This window comes from Lissotriton vulgaris, chromosome 3_1 (genome assembly GCF_964263255.1).
Source record: "Lissotriton vulgaris chromosome 3_1, aLisVul1.2, whole genome shotgun sequence".
Taxonomy (NCBI): domain Eukaryota; kingdom Metazoa; phylum Chordata; class Amphibia; order Caudata; family Salamandridae; genus Lissotriton; species Lissotriton vulgaris.
The window spans coordinates 1609286795-1609305762 of NC_141689.1; the positions used below are offsets into that span (position 1 = coordinate 1609286795).

At 46.4% G+C, this 18968-nt stretch overlaps 1 protein-coding gene across 1 annotated transcript in view; it reads left to right on the plus strand.

The window, feature by feature from the left end:
• The first annotated feature begins 544 nt into the window (after nucleotides 1-544).
• The window catches only part of ABCA1 (ATP binding cassette subfamily A member 1), a 184463-nt gene continuing 166039 nt past the window's right edge, over nucleotides 545-18968 (plus strand). The window contains exon 1 of the mRNA XM_086962091.1: nucleotides 545-666. The gene's annotated coding sequence lies outside the window, so the exon portion shown is untranslated. The remainder of the gene's footprint in view (nucleotides 667-18968) is intronic.

The following is an 18968-nucleotide window of genomic DNA, read 5'->3' on the forward strand; positions in this document are numbered from 1 at the left end:
CAAACAGCGTTAAAATAGAATACATTACATTTTAGGATTTGATTAGAATTAAGAAATTCAGGTGTGCAGGCCCACCCTCAGAAATAGTAAAGCTTCCCAAAAGGCCAACTGTCTGAGTGCCACTATAAGCTGTAGGGATGTATACTCGGGGGTGGTGGGGTATTCCCAGATAAATGCCCTTTATGCATTTTAACAGCCTTCCTTGGAAGGGCTCTCTGTGGGCGCATGGCGGGCTGCTTAACTCGTCGCCCCCCGTCCTCCCACCACTGTGCTCACCAGCGAGTGCCCCTATACGCTGTATGGATACTTATATTGTGAGGAGGTGGGGACCTCCTCGTGGGACCTCCTCGTGTGAGCAGCTCCGGCTGCTCCCGGTCCCCCCCGCTGCGAGCTCCACCGCGAGGGGCGGGCCTTGCTCCACGTGCTGGGCCGTGAGTGACAGCTCCACATAAACAGCGCGCGCGGAGCCGGGGTGACCGATAATAACCTCGCGCCAGCGGCGCCGGCGGCGGAGTCTATATAAGGAGGCCGGGCTGAAGGACCCGGAGAAGAGGCGCAAGCGGAGCTAGCGCAGGACACCGAGGGGCAGCGCAGACCGGGCCCTCAGGGGATAGCGCTTCATTCACGCGGGCGAGGGGAAACGGCGCTAATAAAAGTGGGGCGCAGGTAAGGGACTCTCTTCCCTTGGTTTACAGGGGCTGCGGTGGCACAGCTGGGTGAGGGGCGAGCGGGGAGGGGGCTTGTAGTTGTTTACCTGGAAACACCCTGAGCAGTGCCCCTTCTGTAAGAGCGACGCGTCGCAGCTATGGTTGGGACAACGGTGCGCGGTACCGACTGTGATTTCCTGCCTTTCATGTTTGGGACAATCCCGACCTTTCCTTTGTCTCCTGTCCTGGGCTGTGACGAGGATATGGCTCAGGCATAACTTGGGGGGTCCTTGGGAGCTAAGGGGACCCCTGCCAGCATAGATTGGGGGCAGGTGGGTTTGGTGCATCTTTAATGTATTCTGTGCAAGGACGGCTTTGATGTGGTCGGGGGCATGGTGGTCTTAATAAACTGACTCAGTCTATGCAGGAAAAGATGGGGTTGGGGGTCGTCCTGTGTGCTGGTGAAGTGCACATGAGTGCCCAGGTGTGGACGTATCGTGTGCATGGGCTCAGTTATAACGGATTGTGTGCGCGGACAGAGTTTGATGTTGTGCACGGGATGGCACCACTGTAGCACTGGGGTAATGTACTTGGGGTCCCTCATACTGGCGGTTGTGGGGTAGGGGAATGGAGGGGCGGATAATGGTTCATGTACAGGCTGAGAGTGGCACGGGAGGGGGCAGTATCCTGCCCCTGTCGTTGAATGGGCAGGGGGCTCTGAAGCTCGTTTCTTGCTACCCTGTCTGTGCCTCTCGCTCACAGAGCTCTCTGCCTCCCCTCTGCCCGGTTACAGATGTTCACTTACAGCAGCCGCCAGAGCGGCAGAGTGTAGTCTGAGTGGGCACGGCATCTGTTCTCACTGGGCACTGTGCTGACACTGGGGCACCTGTGCATCTCACTCCCTGGGGACTCGGGGGGAGGGGGGGGAGGGGGGGGGGGGGCAGGGCCACCCTGTACGCTAAAGTGACTCGGATTAGCAGAACTGGGACCGCTGATAGATCTTATTTTTTTAATTGTGTGTGTGTGTGGGGGGGGGGGGGGGGGGGGTGTAATCGTAGAACTATGTGTCACATCGGTGACCGCCGCGTCCCCGCGGCTCAGCGTGTGCTTAGTTTGCGGTAATTGAATCCGTACCTATATGGACAGGCCGCCACTGAGTGACAGATCATCGACAGTTTTAGAGAGTTTCTTTTGTTGTGCTACACTAAACTGTTGTCCCTGGGTCGTCTTTCCCTCCTCGGGTCTGCCTTCAGTGTGGCTCCAGCTGTCTCTTGCTGCTCCGGCCACGCATCCTTTGTTCCTCACTGGGTGCAGTGCTCACTGCTCCGCACCAGTGCAGTGGAAGTGAGACAAGAACCACCCCTGCTGCAGTGGGATGCAAAGACGAGGCACGGCGCGCCGACCTGCCGGGCAATTTCCCGATGGGCCAGAGCCGGTCTCTGCCGCTTCCCCTCCTCAATCGGAAATGGGTTCTAGTTTACAGGAATAAAGCGACCACTCTGCAAAACGTCGATTTCTATGAGAGGCAACTGTCCCACATCGATTGTTGTGTGGTTAACTCATCCACTGCTGAAGGATTCTCATTCCTCACAGGTCTCCTAGGTAAAAAGAAGGGGGAAAAAACACACAAAAACACGCACACTGTTGTAGGTAAAACACGCGAGTTGTTCTAGATAAAACACTCGTGCGCGCGCGGGGGTACTCACCTTCCAGGTAAACACGCACACACCTTTCTATTGGTTTATATATGTTAAAGGTGCACACGTCGCATCCACCCCCTCTCCTACATCTCCCAAAAATTGAGATAACCATAGAAAAAGGCACTTTTATACAATTTTGTGTGCCTGAAAAAACCACGTTGTTTAATAGTGTTGAACATTTCCCCAACCCAAAGTGCCTGCATTTAAGTAACAGTTACTAATATTACTATTTTAATGAGGGCGGGTCAACAAGCTATCCATTTTTGTAATGTAATGGATATTTACTACACCCATATTTAGATAGCTCTGGATACGCTGGCATTGATTGGAGGTCTAGATTTTGAAATGAGATGGTCGCGTATTGTACAAAGCGTATGTTTTAGTGTATCGCGCAAAGCGTGTGTTTTTGTGAAGACAATGTATGCTTTTCTGGAAAGTCGGCGCTCCTGTTCCCAACCGGGCTTTGTCAGAGCATCCTGTTGTTTACCAGGCTGCAGTTGCTGCCTGCTATCTCAGTGCCAGCCGGCAGCTGGGGCTGCTGAGCAAGTCTGTGTGTACAAGAACTAGTTTCAAATGACCGAGAGTAACCCTTGCCTTTTCTTCAAAAATAACTGGAAACGTGTATGAACATTGCTGGTACTTTAAAAACCGGGACCAGGCGCCCCAAGGTGGGCGGCACAGAAGAGAAATGGGTTTGTGCGGAACAGAGGGGGGGTGTTGGAGGCCTTGGCTTCACTGTAGTGCCCGGCCCTGTCCCAAGTGCTGCAGGGTTTAGGTCTGGAGATGCTGGTGGGTGTGGAATGGGAGCACAGCGGGAATATTCTGCGAATATTCATATGCAAATACTACAAATAGAGACAACCGTGTCCATTTTGCAATTTTACTAATAGGGAGTTGGACGCAAAGAATCACAAGATAACGCTAGAGGACCCTTTTAGTGCCACCTCCTGCATTTTTAAACTGCCCCCTCATGAATTTAGGCTCTGAAATATATGTAGATGTCAGAATAATGTCAGAATAATGTTCGTTTTCTGTTGCCCGAAAATAAATGTATTTTTTCATTGTGCTGCTTGGGCAAATGGAGTGGAGCTAAGGAGGGGGAAGGAATCGCACCGGCCCCTTCAGGACCTGTGCCACAGGGAGAGAAAACCACCACGTAGGGAGCCTATGGTCTTGTGTCTCTGCACTTTTGTGGGGCACTCTAAACATTTTACCGGAGCCCCGCCATTTTGCATTATGCCAGTGGATCTAACTAAGCTAAGACGGAAGCAGTGGCACCTGCCTTTTCACCAGTCCTGAGCAACAGCTAAGGTGTTGACTCGCTCGCAGAGCACTGAATAAAGTGTGCCATCCTGCCTCTCAAAGTGACATTTACAACAACACCAACATTTAAGTGGCCCGGGGTCCACCACCAATGGTGGACATGAAAATAGCACATTGTGGCTTTAAGGTTACCTGCTGTAGTAGGCCAGCCACACACACCTTGGCAGTTCCAACTCTGATAATTGTAATGGAAATTCCAAAAAAATTCCTTCACTTCGGTTTAGGTTGCCTGCCCGCACATTTGACCATCGGCTTGGCTGCAAGGGCTAAGCCTGTAGGCCTTGGCTCGCCACAACCACCGCTCAGTGTTGAATGTAGGTAGTAGGGACAGTGTCTGATAACCGTCAATAACCAAGAGTGAGAGGTCTTTCTCGTCAGCAAGGACTGGGTAACCACCTGCAGTAATCCAGCATTGTTGTTTGGTCTGACCCCAAAATATACAAGATGTCATTGGGTCTGGGTTAAGGCTGCAAGTTACTTAAGACAAAGGGGTTCACATCTAGGGAGAAAGTGTGTCAAAGGCAACAGAACCAATATCAGATGAGCCGTTACCAATAGAGTAAATCACATGCAGAACAAGTCCAGAAACAACCAGTAGTTATATTGTAGGGGTTTTTGTATAGTGCTTATGGCCCAAAAGTCATTTCAAGGCAGAGATTCAGAGTGGCAAAGATGCAGGCTTATTTGCGGCTCTCCTACTGTGTCACCAACAGTGTGCTTTTCAAATTTTTCTATGTAGTCCAGTTGCCTCTAATATAGTGTGGTTTTGGTCGCCTATATTGCTGTTCGCCTCGTGATTATTATCTTTGATTGCTAGTGCTGGCATTACATAATCTTCTCTTCTGGTATTACATAATCTTCTGTCCTCATGTCTTATATGGTAATCAAAAGTTCTGTAGTTACAGGCTGCATTTGTGCTTTTTTTCTTGCTTCTTTTTAACATGCCGGTATCGCATTTTTATCATGTGTTCTGCACTCTGCATATATCTCTATAGCAGGCGCTCCACCCTCTGAGCAAGTTTACTAACTTACTGATCAAACACAAGTAGAAAGAAAAGTCTCTAGAATTTTCAGATTACTGGTACGAAACTCAATTCTTTATTTTTTTTAAAAACTCAATTACTTAAGAGCCGTCAACTGTGCTATTCAGGCGGTATTTTATTGCGACAGAAGGGTGTCTCGAATATCCGTTATTAATGTGCAAGCGGCTTCTGCGTGTGTACTCAGCTGGGTTCAAGCAAGAGTCATAGATTTGTAGATTTTTTTGGTAGGCAGAGGCCTAAAGGCCCGTGGTATCGAACCATTGCACGTTCTGCTGCCACCCACTACAGTTGTCAGCTCTGTCGTTGCTTGGGTGTTGTCCTGACTTTTCTGAGAAGATTGGATTGCTGTGAACTTGGTGCCCCTCCTTAAAAAAGCCCACCACACAACAAGGAGACTTGGAGTGAGAAATCAGTTTGTGCCACCGTCTCAGGGCACATTCAAAACGCCTGGCATTGTTTTTTTCCACTAAGTTGGCCCAGTTGGCAGCATATTTCACAAATCCTTTCTTTTGGCATTTCGCGAGTAAACTCTGGTAGGACTGGTATGTTGATATCCTGGCCAAACATGCTTTATAAACAAACGCCGAGAAGACACTACGCCTCTTGGAACGAAATTGTATACATATATCTATTTTCAGATCTAGGCTACAAACTATATAGTCTTTACAGTACATATCACATACTTAGAGTGGGCTTCGAGTCTGCCCCTTGCTCATGTTTGGATGCCTTTGCTGTCTCTCAGGTAGTTGCTTTTGATTCGATGGTTTCCTTCCATGTTCTTGTGTTTGTCCACAATGGGACAATTTAGTTCCCCTGTGTTCTCTTCTTATTAGATGCGTTGTATTCCTGCATGTCTTACTTGGGGGACGTTTTTTGTTTCTGGACATTTAATGGGAGTGCATGTGGTTCCCCTCGATTTCTGCGTCAGGAAAACCCAGTGATTTATAGCCTAAAGTGACCATTGGCTTTGCCGTTGCTTGTTAATAGTGGCCACTAATGTCATACATTGTCTCCAGGAGCTTGCTATGCTGTTAGGTAACTTGATATGTCCACTAGCACGTGAGTAGCTCGGTAACCAGGACCAAAATTAGGCTCTCCCGGATTTACAGACGACAAAGAGCTCCTCCAAAGTGACATGTAAGAAACAATAAATACTTTTGGAAACAATTATTTCATTTGGCCAGCGTAAGCGGGTTCGCTTTTTGCGCCCCCAGTGGTGGCTTGACGTATCTTCAGTACTTGGTGATTTAATTAAAACTGAAAATATCTCGCCTGCCCCGCAGCCCTAGGCACACGACAGCAACTCCGGACTTTTATAGGTTTTTACAAAGATTTTGCATATCAACACATCTTTTTACAACACGTTTTCGTCGAATTTGCGTTATTTGCTGCCAACAAAACAAGTAAACACCATTATTTACACATAATATGAAACCATTGCCATATCTGTGTTATCCAAAAACTACGAGTGGAATAGCTGTGTAAAAGGTAAAAGTAAACATCCTTCATGTAGTTGCCTTACATGCAGCCATAAGTTAGTCAGTGCTTAGAAGCAGCAATGCTATGTCAAGCGGTTTTCTATGGTAACGTAATACAAGCATCATAACTCCATATAGAACAAACATTTGCAATGCAATAAGTCTCGTATTTTAGAAATGTTGACCTATTGGTATTGTAAATGGCAATGCCTTTTATTTTTGCAGTTTTATTTAAGGCATAAATAAAATTGAGATACCTATTGCATTACAAATGCTGGTGGAGAAGTGTGGCTCAATGGTTAGAGTGGCAGACCCTCATGCAGAGGTCTAACCCGAGACCAGGGTTCAATTCCCTGCCTCGGGACCAGGGTTCAATTCCCTGCCTCGGCGGGTCTTGGGCTCAAAATTCCATGGACCTGATAATTCTCACCTAGGTGCCTATTCCAATCATTCTGCAACTCTGGGCAATAGCTTGCTTAATCTCCACAACGGTCCCCACAACGCTAAGGATGCCTGGCCTCCACCTTGGGGGTGCCCAGGAGTGGACGCCTCACAGCGAAAGCCAGGCAGGATGGGTTCCACAGCGGTATTCGTACAAGCGCCTTGAGACCCTTGCGGGTGAGTAGTGCGCTATACAAGTATCAATTTACATTTTTCTAAAATTTGTAGGCCAGTGTTCACTAACAAGGATGTCACCCAGGAAGGGGCACTGTTCTCGGGGACAGTGAGCACATGACACTACAGCACCATCTGATCATGGGTGTTGGGCAGACCTGAACACTAGGGGCACAAAGGTGGGTCTTAAGGGAACTCTCAGGCCCCACAAAGACATCGCTAGGACAAGGCGGCGCTCACCTGGATCTGCAAGGACACAAGCAGCACTTTGCACCTCTCGTTCACTAGGAAGCCATTTTGCAGGTCGATGTACTGGCCCCACACATTGGCGAAGAGCTGCACTACAATCTGGTCTCTGTACAAGTTGAGGAACTTCAGCACTTTATATCCAGAGCCATGCAGCACGGCAGAGGGCTGGGCGAAGACCGAGAAGCAGAACAGAACGGGCATGCTCTCCTGTTCACCTGAGCCGCCGCGGCAGGAACCGGTTGCTCCGCCATGTTCATTGCCCCTAAGCCCCGCCCCCTCATGCGCAGGAGGGAGGGTGGCTGCCAATAGAGGAGGCAAACGCCTACTGGCTGAGGGATTGGGCAGTGAAGAATCAGCAGCTACTCCTGGGAGCATATTGGGTGCTGCAACCTCAGAGCGGTGTCCGTGAATTGGACGCCGCACGCAGTATTAAAGTTTTAAATAAACAAATAAATAAACTGAACGCGGTGTCCCTAAAGCGGGCGCCGCGCTCAGCATGCAAATACAAAAAAAACTTCAGCCATTGTCCCCATCAGTGTCAAAAAAACAAAATAGTGCTCACCCACTTATAATGCAGACCATGTAACAAGCCAAGTAAAATGTCCAGTCGTTATGGGCGGTAACAAATGCAGACAAGGCAGTACCAAGGAGGGACTAACTAGCCTATTTATGAATCAGAAGCCAGCATTTAAGAAATACAATGACAAAAGCGAATGACAAATATGGGAGGAGAGTGGGTGGGGCTTACAGTGCATACCCTAATACAGCATGCCTCGGAAAGCGAGCAGTGCATGCGCGCTGCCGCTAGGCTCCACCTAAAAATTGCCCAAATCGTCAGATTGCCCAGACTCAACGGCATCTCCTGCGCCAATGACACCTAGGTCATATACTCATTGTCAGAAGACCCCTCCACCACCAGAGCCACCTTCTACCGATATGTGATGAATGTCGCCGACTGGATGAAGCACAACTGTCTCAAGCTCAACACGGACAAAACGGAAGTCCTCATCTTTGGGAACAACACCTCGCCGTTGAACAATGCATGGTGGCCTGCTGAACCTAACCTATCCCCCGCCATGACAGACCACACCAACAATCTCGCCATCATCTTGGACAGCATGCTATCTATGACGAAACAGGTAAATGCACTCTATCTGCCAATTTCCAAACCCTACGCATGCTCAGCAAGATCTTCAGGTGGCTCCCAGTCAACACCGAAGGACTGTCATGCAGGCCGTTGTCACCTGCAGGCTGGACCACGGGAACTCACTCTACGTAGGAATCACTGCACACCTCCCAAAGAGACTACAGACAATACAAAACTTTGTAGCAAGAAACATTTTCGACCTCCCCTCAACTTTCTAAGGCTAAGAGCTATGCCGCTATGTTAGACTCTTCCACAAGGAAGCAGGTATTTTGCTTTGAAACAACAAAGTTGACTGGCTTCTCACAGGTTGTTACATACACATGAATTACCTCCCAATGGAAAGCTTTCGAGGATGCTTGTCTGTTGCCTGCTCTACGGATCCCGCAAGTAACATAGCAAAGGGTGCCATAAGCCCCAGTGCGAGCATGGACAATTATCACTGACTCCTGCATGGGTAGTAAAATACTACAGTAATCGGGGTGCTTTGGGCTCCTCAGACCGCTGGTACGGTGCCACTGCACATGCTGCACCATTGATAGCTACTCCCCTGGTTCCCTTTTTTCCCATTCAGGCCAGCACACTGCTGTATAAAACATTCACACCTTATACATAGTCACACAGACCCCCAGGCGATCTCTCAGGCCCAATCAAGATTTCTCCACACCCACACATCTGTGGGGCAGGTGTTCCCTGGGAACCTGAGGCAGCAGGACAGCGTTGTTCTCGTGCCATGCCGGTGAATGAAAGCTCGCGCTGGCACGTGCCTGTGCGGCCGCACACCTGCTTGCCGTGATTAATTTGGCAGGGCAGTTTAAGGGAGCCGTGCCTCGCGCAGGGGTTTGCACGCACAGCAGGCTGGGAAGCAGAGCCAAGTTCCGCTTTGCCTCGGTGTGCGTCTGTTTGCACGAAGGCTGCCTCCAGGCTCGTGACTTGTTACTGAAAGTGCTACTGGTTTAGCCATGGGTTACCGAATAGGCAGCATCTTTAACTTTTTAGGCCGAACTTGCCCTTGGAGCAAAACATATCTTGGACGCCTCCCAAGATAATGGAAGTGTTCATTTGTTCTCAAAATCAATATATACATTGTCAACATTTGCGAGTATCTGTATGAGTGAGCAAAAACTTTCTTGAGGTGAGCAGGGCGGATATCATCTTCCAACATTTTGACTACAGGGATGTGCAGTGATATTTCTCGAAGCCAAGCTATGAAATGAAAAACATTGAACCAGTTTCGTTTGTGGTCAGGGCCCGAGGAGGACTGTGAAACACGTTAAATTTCTCGCAGATGCTCCTCAGCCGTCTTTGACTATCTCTTTAGACCTACACCTTCATCGCTTCCATGCCCGAGGCCACAGTGGGTACTCTCCTGACCCATGAGCAGTACTAGACATCTCGGTGTGCTGCTTTGCTGTTGACCTCAGATTCCCCAGATTGAGGTCACCCAAGTTCGCTATGCAATAGCTTCAGACAGAGGTGAAGAGTAGGCTCTCAAACATAAGCTGGGTTTTTCCAGGACCTTTTTATTCCTTTCAGCTCTCTAGGCTTGGGGATGAGACAGCACAAACACCTCCTGTAGCATTTTAAAAAGAAATCCTGCAAAGAGTGTCAACCTCTTGCAAATACAGTTGCATGTCTTTCTTTTGTGGTTTGTCTTCCCACCTAAACAGCAGACTAGGGCCAAAGATATGCAGATGCAAAGATAGACCTTGTGTCCCATTCAACAGGGCCTCTGCAGTCTGCCTCTCTTCCCATTACCGAAGGGCCATTTCCATACACTAGGTGCCCCTGCTCCACTGGCTTTGACCCACCCGCATGGGGCAGGAATTGACACAGGAATTCTATTTGGGTTTAAAGAGGAGTCAGGTTTTCCTGGCCAATATTTTGATTTGTTGGGGACACTGTGCCCAAAAATCAAGTTTACAGGCTCAACAAACTGTGTGGTTCTAGTGCAACAACTGAAAAAGAGCAGGGTCTAGTGGACAAGGTGGGATGTTTGTAAGCCACTCGTTTACTGCTTATGGTTGCTCTCCAAAGGGATTTTTTCTGAGGTGTAATTTATTTCACAATCAGCATTTCCCAGTGGTTCTTTGTGAGCGATGGTATGGTTGTGCATCGTGCACTTCCTCGATCAAGAGGTGGGCCAACTGTAGAGCCATATTCCTCTTCGCATTGTTCACATGTGAATTCTGAACAGTATCGCAAGTTGTGCGATATTTAATGCATCCTTGCTTTTTTCACAAGACAAATTTCACCCAGCATCGCCAGGTAAAATTTATTGAGCGGTTAGAAGGGAAAACGTGGATTTTAGAGCGGTAATTACTGAATCTGCATGTTTAGCCTCATTCTGAGGCTAGAAGTCAGAATATAAGTATATTGCATCTGGCTGAAACCCCCCTCCTGGGTATTTGTATTTACTGGGTGTTGTAAATTCCTTACCCTATTCGCACTATTCAGAATCAGCAGATAATCAATTACTCAGAAGGGTAACTATGCATTTTCTGTAGCATCCTTATGCAACCTGAAGACCAGAGGTTATTAGCATGCTGGTGAGGTCGCCTTGTCTCTCTTGGTTGAAGGAAATGAGTAATGCTGGCTTACAGTAACGCCTTTTATTTGGAGCGCTTGAAAGCAGGAGCAGTAAGACACATATGTACCAAATTCGTATTATTTTTCTTATTAGAAGGCGCTCACCACCCATCACAGTGGCTTGTATTTGTTGCACGTGTTTCCACATTGACATACAGCCCTTACGTAACTAACAGTAATGAATTTCGCAGCCTTCAGAAGCTCACCTGCCTCTCTAGTGGAATCAGTGTTACTTCAGGCAGAAGTGAACAGGCACACTTGCACTCCCAGGTTTTATTGTTCTTCCTTGACCGCAATCTGCACTGATTAGTTACTCAACAGATAATGATGGAAACTGGCACCACATTACACCCGGACCAGAGCCATTTGCCCAGCCGCCTCTAATCTGATTAAAAAGAAGGTTTCGAAAGAGTAAAATCTAGAGGAAGATCTCCCTGAGGACAGGGTCCCAGACTTTGGAATGGCCTAATCCCTAAACTTGAGGTTAGAACCCAACTATCTGCAGACTTAACAAATAAAAAAAAGAAAAACTCACAGTTGCACTGCCTTAGGGGGACAGGACTTCCTGCTGAGTTCTGTCTGCGAGGCACTCGTCTCCCAACCCCCCCACAGACGACCACCGCCTTCCAAAAACAAAAGCCTTACTGGACATCGACCGCTTAGAGCAGGTGTATCAAATGAGTGGCTCATGGGCTACTAGGAGGTCTCCAGCTTCCTGTGAGTAGCTCTCTGGTGTGCTGCCCAGCCGACGCCTATCAAGCTTTTGCTTGGTTGAATTATCATATGTAAACTAAAATTAAAAAGCATGCATTCAAGACAAAAATGTGTGTATTTTCGAAACTCATAAGCTGATTTCTGTAGAAAAATAGTTGAATTTTTAAAATGTGCTTAAAGCTTTTATTTGAGTTGAAGAGATTTATTACTCATACCTTGGTGCCAGGAGGATCGCAGCTATGGTTTATATGTACTACCCATGTAATATTCCAGTTAACATTTTCAACGCCCTTTTAGCATTACTGCTGGAAACTCTCCCTAATGCACCGATGTGAACACTGCTGACACTTGGATGGGGTGTTCGCTTTTACATCACTAGTATTAGTAGCTCGGGATGATTTTCATTGAACATAAGTGGCTCTTGTGACAGAAAAAGCTGGAGACCCCTGGCTTAGATCCTCCCAAAAAAGCTGGAAATTAACTCTGCAGGGATTTCCAGCTCACCTTTCCTACCTCCTGCGACACCAGCTCTTCACCAGGTGACCGTGTGCAGGTAGCCAAGATTGTGTGACTCACAGTGGCACTGTGTGATCTGGTAGGTATGTGTCTGCGATTCAGGAATCTCATTAAAGCAGAACTATTCAGGTTAGCATTCGACTGAGAACCCGGCAGGAAGTAGATAGTGACTGAAGAGTGTTGGACCCAGGCTCCTTCCTTGCATCCGGTTACACTGTAGCTGATGTTATCTTGTTTGTAAACTTTGTTGGATTAATAGTTCCAAGTTGTATTATCCAATCGCGTGTATATGAATTTAGAGCATGAATAAATAACAAGCCCAGCTTGCCAGTGGTTATGTTCACTCTGTGTTGTGCATGGGCTAAGAGTGGGACTAGGTATCAATCTCACAATGACAATCATATATGTGATGATAGTAATAAAGTACATATATCAGCAGATCTCCCCACCATTTCTGGCTCCAACCTATGTCTGTTCAGGACAGGCATTTTAAACTAAAATTCTAATAATGAAAAACCCAGTGAGGTAACCAGCTTAGTGGACTGCGATCATAAGAAATAGTCTAGCATGAAGGGACCTACAGAGATGCTCAACTGCTAGCCCACGGAAAACAATAAACTGGGCAGCTCTAACTCGCACCTTTGCATCCATCGCAATGCTAAGAACTGAGCCCAAAACATTTCCCTCATAGGATCAACACAAAGATAACACACTCAGGGACATCTTAAGAATTTTGGGGGCACTGTGCCAAACATATTTTGGGGCCCCTTCTGAACAACTTTGAAATGATAATTCGGTTTCAGCTGTTTCATGCCCTCTTTGGCCAAATCACTGACAGTGCACAGACACACTCTTCAAATTCTAAATGTTTTAACATCAAATCTTCAGGAATGCTGATGTGTATTTTCAATATTGTAACACAGCAGCAGCGCTCTACTATTACTACAAATAATCTCTGTGACACTCTTCCGTTTCTCATGTATGAGGTCCTGTTTTGAACAAAACGAAACTTTTTTTATGGATGTTGCATGAAATGTAAACTCAACAAATGTCGGTAAGAGACTCTCACACAGCACCCACATCAAAAATAAATTAAAGTAAAAAGGTATTTAAAACAATCTCTTTTAAAACGATTAAAGGTCTGCTAAACAGAGCTGGCTCTATCGCCCCTCCCCCTTACCCCCCCACAGAAAGACAGGGGCCGTGGGCCAGAGCCCACTTAGCCCATGCCTCAAAACGTCTCTGAACACACTTTCAATCAACTGCCCTAGACAGTGTAGCCTCCCCTTCGGCTCGTTTTCAGCCTCAAGGTACCGACGGACAGAGCGGTGCCTTATTCGTCCGAGCAGTTGCCGGGTGAGGTGAGGTCCACTTCCCACACACTGCTGGGAAAGATCCATCGCATCACCACAACAACACTGACAAGATGTGGTAGGATGGTTCCGTTTTGTTCACTTTTTGTACATTTCTTTAAATATTTTCACACACATTATAGTGTCTTGCAGTAGCAGATATTAATTCGCCCTGACGAATGCCAGTGATTCTTCACATTTAAGGCAGAAACATGTTGGCCCTCTTATATCTTACTTAGTTTTCTACCAAGCAAGTCAAACAGTGATTTTTTCACACTGTTTTTTCACTATTTTTTAACCTGACGTCCAGGCAAACGCTAATAAAGGTCTTTGTTTGCCTCGATAGCCATTTTAATCACACACTACTTTATTTTCTTTTTCTGCACTGCACATATCAGTCTCCCCCTCAAGTCTAACAACGGTGGTGACCTTACCTCGGTTGAGTAATGCATCGCTAATCTACAACTGGGCGATTGCATACTTACCTTGGTATTGGAGTCCTACATGATGAGGCTCCGCCATTGGGTGGGCTGATAGGACTTAATCAGCTACTGTTGATAGTCTTTAGTTAGGTTCACTTCCGTGCAATCATACCAGTGTTAATTATCACTCCTTAGCACCTTTGACTTACAGGCTCTGTTGTTATTTAGGTAGTCTTACAGGGGGTATTAGCCTGTTTTGTCGTTAAACATTTCCCTCGGACCCTCTCTTACGAGTTGTTTAGATACCAATGTAGGCACTCATTTCAGCACCTGGCATTTGGGAAGTAATTGTAATTCTAACACAACCCTGTGATGTCATCAGCGGTCAGTGGGTGCATGAAGCAACATTTACTACCCCGGTCATTTCTGGACTCTACATTTACTGCCAGTGCTCTAATATTTGGCTTGGACCAGGAGGTGTAATCTCAGTATGGTGTTTGCAAGAGTGCCATTTTGGATTCTCCTAAATATCCAATGGATTTTCCATGTTGAAAATAGTAGAGCATGTCCTGGTTTTCTTTTCTGCCTGGATTCGCCCTTGAGATCGGTCACTCTACCTTCACAACCAGCCAGTCTGCTTTCAGAGATACCGAATCAGCAGAAAGCAAGTCATATTGTGGCCAGATGCTTCCAAAGCTCCTCTGACTCAGGCTGCCTCTTCATGACGCTGGAGCTACCAGAAAGGGGAAGAAGGAGGTTGCTCTGCAGTCATATTTGCAGCTGTGGTTACTTAGGTCATCTGCTTGCTTCCTATAAGTGCCAGTTGGGAATAACTGCTTTTCTGTGGTGGTGCACGGTGCAAATAATGGCGCCTTTGAAACTACTTCTGCTGATGTAGACGCAGTCTCGATGCACAGTGCATTTACTCTTGGATTGGATCACAGTGTTATATATATCTTCATAGCCCTGATGGGACTGTGAAATGCTCCTTATTTCATTGGTTTCCTACATACCTCAGGAGTGTTGGGTTTTGAAGGGTGTTGGATGCGGTGCTGTATGGCCTGCAGAGGGATATGTTGGGTGAGGAAGAGGTGCTTCAACCATGGTGTAGCGTGTGCTGCTGCGCATAACCGTGTAGTGCTGCTAAGTTGAGACACATTACTACTTATCATTAGTTTTATCATTAGGTTAGGTCGTCATCTTCATCTTCAGATCATATACATTTGAAGAGCTGTGCTTTTATCCAACTAAGTTAGCTTTGAAAGTTTAGAACTATCAGTGTTCTGTCAGGGTATTATAAAAGACTGACATTTTTATAGTACTGTAGGCATTTCTGAGAAGTTTATGGCCTCATTACAATCTCATTACTTGCTATCCATAAAATGAATGATTCAAAAATAGGAAATCTGAGGGATGCAAAGCCTTCCTTTGGCTTCACTGTCAATACTGAAGCATTTTGTTCTTTCCCCTTCCACACTCCGCTCTTCCTAAATAAAGTCTCTGATTGTCTCGTGACTATTAAACACTGGGAGACTTTACTCTCCCTAATGCTCAGTTGTGAAAGGTAGGAAATCTCTTACTTCCTGGCTCTTACCTCGCTCCTCTCTGCTCCGACACTTTTTTCAGGCGTCTCACCATATCCCCCCTGATGCAGTCCAGCTCCAGCATTCAGCAGGAACCCTTCATCATCTCCACTGCTCGGGGATGCAACTGTGTACCATCACACTACTCTTCCAGCATCTCACCTTTTTGGTGCTATGTCCTTCATTAATATGCTAGCCATGAATAAATCAAATTACTCTAAAGAGTTAAATGATGGGGCTTCCTCGGTACAGATGACCTGCTCTTGGCCTACAGGAAGCTTTAGATTTTCCACTAGTCATGTTTTTTGAAGAAATCCTAATAAAATATACTTACATTAATACATACATACAGTGGCTTTCGGTCAGCTCCCTTCATCCAGTGGTCTGTTCAAGTGCGACTTACTTTCTGCAACTGCCCACCAAAGCATACAGCATGAGGCAGTGGGTCAGTCCGGTTCATCCATTGGCTGCCTTGTACTGTGAGTGACAGCATTTTGCATGAATAGAAGTGCACTTCAATGCCAGGGCTGCCGGCCACTCCTTTATTTTTATATTTTGATACAGCGACCATTAAAAAAAATTGTGCGGTTGCCAAAGCCAGAAATATTAGCTTTGACAGCACTTGTTTTATTTACCACTTGTAGCTGTAAGGTACTGTAAATAACTGGTGCTTATTTTTGTCAAGTGGTGATAGTTTTACCCACCATGAAAAATGAAAGGCACGCGTCAACCTGCTGTATACTGAACATTGCTATATAGGTTGCACGGAAATTTCTAAGTCAGGTGCATGGATACACCTAGCTTCAGATTGGGAGATATTGCAAAAAGGTGTTTGTCACACTTGGGATTATCTGGCAGCATGAATATAGCCGTCATTGTGAGCTTCGGCCTGGTGCCGGGGGTCAGTGATTACCTGTGACCCACACCGGCTGATAGATGTATCTCGCGGTCTTATCTACAGTAGCACTGGTCAAAGGTAAGGGGACATCTTAAACATCTCTCTGTTGGAAGTGCAGGCCTGCTGATTCACTGGCTGTTCTAAGATATTACCTGTACATATCAGAGGCGCCCAGTACAATGAATTGCACCCAGCGCACGTACAGCAAATAACTAACGCGCTGCGCAGCCACTACCTCCCTCAATTTGTCCAGCTGCCTTTCTCCTATATACTAGAATGTACCCCAAATCTCTCTGCAATTCAGTTTGACGGGGCTGCTTGTGTGTTGAAACTTAGCAGTATTCAAAGTAAAAAGTCCCTCCTTTATTCTAAAAGTAGGCTTCCTTCATTCAGCAAGGTCTGTTTATGTGAAAGATATTTGTTTTTGCATAAGAGTAAAATATAGGATGAATCTTAAACTTAATGTAAACCAGCACTGGCAAAGTCAATTGGTCTGGCGTTGGCCGATGGACTTTTGGCTTTGTCGGTCCTGAAGTGACTTGGCCCACTCCCCCATACTGTATGTTGATTGGGAGGAGGAAAATTGTGAATGACACAACAGACCAATGGTTGTAGAGAGCTGGCCGAAAGCCCCTATAAGTAAGTATATTATGCATATAATTTTAGTAAAAATCTAAAGGTCTTGGCTAAAACCAGACCTAAAAATGTATCCAACTTCAGGCAGCATTGCACATCAACTGTACATTTGCAGGATATGTAGAAAATGATGATGCCCAAGGTCAAGGAGATTCTGTTTATTTTTAAAGCATCCCAAGGTATAGGGATTTTTATGGGATAACCTGTGTTAAATTGTGTATCCAGCATCGAGTATGCTCGCTTCACGCTAGTACCATCCAAAAGAGTTCAGCCCCTAAGAAAGTGCTTAGTGGTGAGCGTGCAGTGCCTACTGATGTTAAAGGTTTTTTTTTGCTTTCTTTTTTTTTTTTTTACAGCTTTTACTCAGTATTTGATGAGTGATGGCGTGATGCTAGGCATAGATTTCTGCACTGCTAAATATTAAGCTGTTTCCAAGATCTTTCTGGCCCAGGCCATTTCTGTAAATGATTGATGGGGTTCAAATCTGAGTAGCTGGGCGCTCAAAGAATGAAACCACTAGGGTTAAAGAGCTGTCAGATTCACAGCTATAATAGCTTTATGGGGAACTGTCTTAAGCGCAAAAACCACTTGGCAGGAGGGCCGCACTTATTGCAATCAAAGAAAGGGGGTACTAATTGTATACCATTTAGATCTGTAGAACAAACGTTGCTAAGTATTGCACTAAGCTATCTAATGTTCTGATGCAATAATCTTTGGCAGGTCACGGTCTGTATTTGGACGTTCTTTGGAATTGCATCATTTGATCAGCGGTGGCCGGCATGGCTCGTGGTGGTGGTGCGGGCATGGAGGGGCTCTGCGGGGGTATTAGGCAATATATATATGAAAATTAAACTTACCTTGCTGCCGGGTCCCGCGTCTTTGTTCCTGCTCTACTCGTCGAACTCGAGGAACAGGAAGCACAGCCAGGCCCCGTTGACCAATCACAATGCTGCAGTGCAGTATTAAGATTGGTCTGTGTCCTGGTTCGGCGCTCAGCCAGGGGTTAGGGGCCTGGGTATGCTGTCCAGGCTTGCTGTAATGGGCCTGCATGCAGGACAGGGAAAGTGTGCATGACTGTTTAGGGCGGTCCGAGAGGCGGGCCAAACAGTCATGTGCACTTATGAGTGGGCAAACCACTCCTCCCTGCCCTGTTCATGAGGGCAGAGCAGCCCTGCCCACCCGCCCGTCCGCAAAGCAGCACAAGCATAAAATGATAATAACTCAAAGTTATTATAATTTTAGGTTTCTACTTAGCACTTCTTAAAAGCAGTGGGGCGACGCACCTCCGCCAACGCAGAAGAGCAGCCACTGCATTTGATCGAGTAATAGGTACAGAGGTTGGCTCAAATTAGTGCAAATGGACTAGGAAACAAAAATATAGCTTCCCCTTCTTTGTTAAGTTAAATGATTTAAGAAAATGTGTTCTGAGCCAGTAGACACCTGAGGACACTACTGTGTTAGAGGTGGATGAGCCACTGAAAGCTCAAGCCATGCTCGAGCCAGTTGCCTGGCACTGGCTCAGCTCGAGTCATCTTAGAACCTTGAGCCCAAAACGAGCCTATTCTTCATGGGAGGCACGACTGCTGACCTGTTTAATGGCCTCCGGCTACGACTGCTGACCTGTTTAATGGCCTCCGGCTACGACTGCTGACCTTGTTTAATGGAGAAGCAGTTTGAATCCCCACCATGGCTCTGCATCCTGTGAATCCAGGCAAGTCTCGCTGAGTCCAAAAAATGTAAATGTGTTTTGTAATACTTGTCTCTTTTGAAGAGCATTTATGACTAGGAGACCGATTCACAGAACTAACTTAAGACAAAATCCTAAACTTACTACCATGTTGGTATTCACAGAATGCACTTACTCATTTCGGTATTCACAGAAGTTAGGAGTCTTAACTTTAGGACTCTTAAATGCCTTCTGTGAATACCAAAAGTCTTAAAGTTAGGATTTTTCTACTTTTAGGGGTAGTAAAGTTAGGAGTCCTAAAATTAGGACTCCTAAACTGAGAAAAATCCTAACTTTAAGACTTTCGGTAACTTCTGTGAATACCGAAATGAG